Genomic DNA, 6,000 nt, shown 5'->3' on the forward strand with positions numbered 1-6,000 from the left:
TACATATATGCAATTTTATTCAATGAATGATGTAAATTATTTTGAAAATGTAAAGATAAACCCAATCGTATCTAATATTTACTTAGCAACTCTTTTAAACTAGGTTTCTTGTTAGTCTGCATCTTAATAACAACTCATGTTACATGGTGCTTTATGGAATCAGAGAGTTCCGAATGCACTTTAGCACCACTGACATTTCCACATAAGAAAAGCAAACAGTTGTTTTCAAATAAAGAAACAGAGGAATACTGAGGATACATGATTTGTCCAAACTACTCAGTGGCACAGAGGCTCAGAATTTTAATGAAGTCTGTCTCAGAGCAGGGACTCTGGAGCTAATGGAGCATAAATTGTAAGGCAAGGTGAAGTAAAAGGGGTCAGGTAAAGGGCTCCTGGAGTTGTCCAAGGTGGTGGTGGTGAAGGTTTGGATGAGGGCAGGGTAACAGGGTAACAGGGGCAGGAAGTGGTTAATAACAAATGAAGACTAGGGAGAAGGATGAAGAATGAGCATCCCTAAGATTTATGCAGCTACACTGACTAAAGCAGAGACCAAAATGATTGTGATGATGATGACAACATAGACAATATGTCATGAGCACTTTTTTTGCAAAGCATCAATTTAGACACTCGCACTTACTTATCTCTCACAACCCTAGGAGGTACCTTAGCCCCATTTTATAGATAAGAAAACTGAGATATGTAGAGGTAATTAACTTGAGACCATAAAGGGCAGACAGAGCAGGTCTTATTTTTAACCTACAGCAAAAGGACCAGAAAATCTGAACCCGAGAAGAGATTCTTGGGGGTTCGTGAAAGAATGGATGGATTAGGAAAAGATAAGACATGGGATGTGTGCTCCTCTCTCCTTCTTCACAATAATTAAAAATTAAATAATTTTCTCCAAATCACAATTGTTTCCTCTGTCTATATCCTTCAGAAAATATCTACAAAATTTTGGGACCTCATTTGTAAGGATGTTATTTTAATATAGAAATCACTGTGAACATGAATCCGATAAAATTTGATTTCTAAAACTGAAGATATTTCTCGAAAGATATGATGATATCAGACAAATGCTTTCTTAAAACTCACAAATAAACTATCTTTCTTAAATAGCTCTTAATAGTATTAACCAAAAGGGTCAAAGTAAGATTTCATGCCAATCCTTTTTTTATGAGAAATAAATAAACTATAATGGAAAAGGAAAAAAGAAATGTTTTGCAGGATATTTTACTGGAGGATGACTTTAAGATGATCAAGATGTTATCAACTGTTGATTGTAAATGAAAAACATCTTAAATGAAATCAACTATCCAAGGAAATAATTAAACATTATAACAACTATGTAGTGTGGAAAACTCCTGGGATCAGAATTCTTTGTCAGGCTTGGTGACATTAGCAATTCCCATGATGGCTTTTAGATCAAATTATTTAAAGCTCATTCAACACATTACAAAACTTTAAAAATATCTTCTCCTGCTGACTTTAAAATTATTTCCCTTTATAGGCACTCACGGACAGAAGGAGTCTCCTTATTGAAAATAGATTTCTCCTAAATAAAACAGGGAAAGAGTGCAAAACGTTTACATTATCAAGAATTTTAACCAGGGTGGCTTGTTAAGCCGTTTATTCTGCTAGATGATGAAGTGCATCAGTATTTTAATGTCTGTTCAAAATTCACTCTGAAAGTCACAAACGCATTTGTGCCCCACTTACTAGCAAGCTCTTTGAGTTTGTTTGATCAGAGTTTTCCTCAGTCATATGGTGAGAGAGGGCTAATTCATGGCATTTCCATCTGAATTTCTCTTCTTACGAGAGTAATAATTGAATGACAGGTAACATCGGCAGACTGTATATCCCAACTGCCAGGCTAAGAGATTTCCAAGCATTGTCTCCTAGTTACTTCAATCTTTGCCAAAATCTATGAGGCAGAAACTGGCACTATTCCCTTTTGACAATTTGAAAACAAAGTCTTGATGATGGTAAATAATTTCTCAGGTCTTCCAGCCGCTGAAATGCGGCTCCAGGATTCAAATTCCACCTGACTCCACAGCCAGTTGGTTCAGCATTCAAGCAAAGGAAAACACATTCAACAGTCATTTTTCCAAACCTATCTTAAATGTCAATGCCTCTTCTTAGAAGGGAGCCCCTAGTTAAACAAGTGAGTGTTCTCAACAAAGACACGCGTTAACCAATTTTTCCTGCGTGCTGTGAATACTGGCCTGGCATGAGATCCTTAGGTGCACAACCCACTTTTTCTCTTGACTTTACCCCCAGATGTATTACTCTGAATTCACAACAGTTTGCTCTGCGGGTGCTCCAACTTCATTTAAATTTAAAAGTGCAATATCTCCTTCCAACCCAGGAGGATGTGAGCCTTGTCTCTCTAACCTAAAAGAAAAGAAAAGTTCCTTTCTCTTTCTTCCTCTCTTGCATTTCCTTGTGTATGATTTAGATATTCTGAAGATTCACTTGGTTATATTCATAACTGCCTAGAGAAGCGTTGAGAAGGGTCACACAGTGAGCATGACACATGATTTCTTGTCCAATTCTGCCCGTCCCTTGCACATCCTGACTTTCTAGTTTGCAGGATTATGTGGCCATAGGAGAAAACACAAACTGGGCAGCATTCACAGAGCCCAGGAAGGACACGAGGCATTTCCTTCTTCTCGGGGTGAGCCCACTGAGTACCTCCTACTTCCTGAACACGATTCTCCTTTTCCCTTGTGCCGCAGACAGAATTGGGCTCACGACTTCATCCCATCCACCTTCAACCTTCTGAAGGGCACGTAACGAATGAGGAAAAGGGTCACGATTGAAGCCTAGATGAAAAATCCTTTGCCCAGCTGAAAGCCGGCTTCCCGGTTGGCTTCCCTTTGCCTCAGTTATTTAAAAATAAGTATCATTTCCCTCTTCACCTAATAACTCACTGCGCTTCCCAGTTTACCACACCATAAGGGACTTTTATGAAGGTACCATTCACAGCATCCTCGTGTAATCTCATTGTCATTTAGGGTTTGACATTTCAGAGACTTGAACTTCAATGCACTGTACTATTAAAGCTGCCTGGGGACATGTGCTGAGCTGCGCTTTTCCCCAGTGACTCAAGGAAGAACATTCTTCTTCTTTCTTTATTGCTCCAGTCTTCCACTCTACACTTCCACAAATCATTATAATTTGCACAATACAGCACACTATCTGCACGAGGTGTCCTGTAGCAACTTCTGAAATGGCCTGTAATGCTATAAATCACTGTGCTATTCTGGCACAAAATGTTACTCAGGTAAATATCCATCGTTGTACATTTTCCCTCTAGAGAGCTATGAGTCACATTTTATTGTTCAGAAAGAAAGCCTGGTACCAGTCATATTTTTCTGGGTTTTTTTGTTGTTGTTGTTTGGTGTCTATTATTTAAAGCTACACTTTAGTACTTATTAGATACAATGTCTTTGAATAGAAAACATCTTTGAATAGAAAACATGCGCATGTGCTCAGACATTCGTAAACCGTAGGTCACTAAGAAATCACTGATGTCCAATTGAATGTTTTTATTAATCGTCACTTTGTGAAATGGTGTCCGCAACAACATAGATAGGATTTACAGGCAACGGCAAACAGCTTAGTTGAAGCAAATCCCTGACTTTATTAGGTCAAATGCAAGAGAGAAGCAACTGCTCAGCAAAAGCCAGCCAAAACACAGCTTTGGATCACATCAATTTTGACGCTTTATCCATTTTCTGTGATGTATCAAATTGTCCTTCAAAATTGTACATGATTCAACTTTTTGATGGGTTCGATCTAAAAAAAAAGAAAAACCTCTAGCTGATTTTCAGAGCTTGAACTGCTGCTTCCTCTATCAACTGCATCAGTCGGGGTTTGATCAGAGAAGCCAGAACCACTAGGAAATACATGGAAGAGGGATTTATTAAAGGCATTTGAGCTTACACAGTGACACAATACAAATCCACCTCATCAGCTCATTGCTCAACTTGTAACTTATCTGATTTCCATTTTTCCCCCCTCTGAATACTTCCCTAAGAATACTAAGGGAAACTACCAAATCTCCATGCAATATACATTCAAGAGAACAGAGCAACAACGTGATTCAGAATGGTATCTGGATACCAACTCCAGGAGAGTTCCTCCAACCTTTCGGTAAAATAGTCATAAAAATTCCATAGAAAACAAAATGTATAAAAGCAAAAATTAAAAGTGGCAGACAATACGATACGACAACTTGGAAGAACTCTATGAAATTTTAAAGCATGTGGAGTAAGATGGATGAGAATCTCCCTGTTACAGGTTGAAATGCGTCCCCCAAAAATGATATGTTTAAGCCTGGTAAAATACTCAAATTTCATTCATCTAAGCAAACTTTATTTCACACTTCAGGAAGCAGAGAAGCACAAAGCAACAGGGCTGTGAGCTTTTGTAAAAGAAGGCAACCAGGGAATAAGGAAAGAGAACTTGGCATACATCGGTTGGCTGGGGTTGCATATCTACCTTTATTTGTTACAAGGAAATCATTACTGTCCTTGGCAGTTGAGGACTGGTTGGCCAGACATAACGGCATTTCTGGTCAAGGGAAGTATTTTCATGGACCTAAAAGTTATCTAAGTTTGGGTTTGCTGATATGGCATCCCAGCAGGAATGGCTCCATCTTGAGTTTAGTAACTTATTTCAACAAGTCTTAACCTCCAGTACCTCCCAATGTGGCCTTATTTGTATACAGAGTCTTTACAGAGATAATCAAGTTAAAAATGAGGTCATTAGGGTGGCCCTAATCCAGTAGAACAAAGCGCCCTTATGAAAAGCTGTAACTTGGACATTCGCAGAGGGAAGACAGTGTGAAACAGAGAGAGAAGATGGCCATTTGGCTGGAGTGATGTGTCTCCAAGCCAAGGAATTGCCGGGATTGCCGGCAAGCACCAGAAGCTAGAGGAGGCAAAGACGGGTGCTCCTCCGAAGGCTTCGGGGAGATGCTGGCCCTGCTGGCACCTTGGTCTCAGACTTTAGCCTCTAGAACACTGAGGCAACACATTTCTGTTGTTTTCAGCCAGCTAGTTTTTGGTACTTCATTAGAGCAGCCCCTGGGAGCACTAACAATGGCTCCTCACAGAGCAAACTTCATAACCTGGTCCCCCGCCAGCTCTTTTTCACGTATTCTTCATCCTAGGTCACCCGCTTCAGGCTGGTGTGTGCGCTGCACGAAAAGCTCCCACGGGTACCCATCCTCTGCCTTGCGGATTCTTTCAGACTTGCCTCCCGTGCGCACTCGCTAACAACCCTTGTTCATCGGTCCCGTCCTTTCTCGCTCTTTCTCCCATTCCTAAGTTGGCTCCCACCTTCAGTTTGGCCCCTTTCACAGGCAGCTCAGTTCTGGACTCTCTCCCCTCCCAACTCTGTCCTTTTTCCCTTTCTTGAGACCAGACCACACCGCGTGGTCCCCGGATTCGGAGCACCCCGGCACCTGGGACACGCCCCATTCTTGCCGCCCTCACCCTGCCCACAGCCAGATTTGAAAACAGCATCATAAACTGATAGGAAGACCAATAAAATTTTTTCTAGATAACTGAACTTGAGCTTTAAAGCACCAAAACATTAAAAAAAAATTTTTACCATTTTAGATAGAAATCTTTCTAATAAATACATAAATAAAATAACCAAACTGGTGAATAGTTTTTTGACTTGCTGATTCAGGATCATATTAAGAACATCAATTATTATCCGAATTAGGTGTGTAATGCAGTCAGAGCCTATTAAATGCACTCATTTTTTTTTTAATTTCAGAGAATTCTTCCCAATTTTAACATGTTTAAAATTTTCTATTATTTATTTCTGGCATCAGTTAGTGTGGTAACTTCTCTACTTCTAATTTGTTCCTTTTAACCAGCATAGTCCAAGGATATCCAATAGCTTATTAGAGTTATGTTTATGAACACAGAGAACTGCCTGAATTTTCTTCAATGGAGGACTTGTTGCCCAGCAACAGGTTTAGTC

This window comes from Camelus ferus, chromosome 29 (genome assembly GCF_009834535.1).
Source record: "Camelus ferus isolate YT-003-E chromosome 29, BCGSAC_Cfer_1.0, whole genome shotgun sequence".
NCBI classification, from domain to species: domain Eukaryota; kingdom Metazoa; phylum Chordata; class Mammalia; order Artiodactyla; family Camelidae; genus Camelus; species Camelus ferus.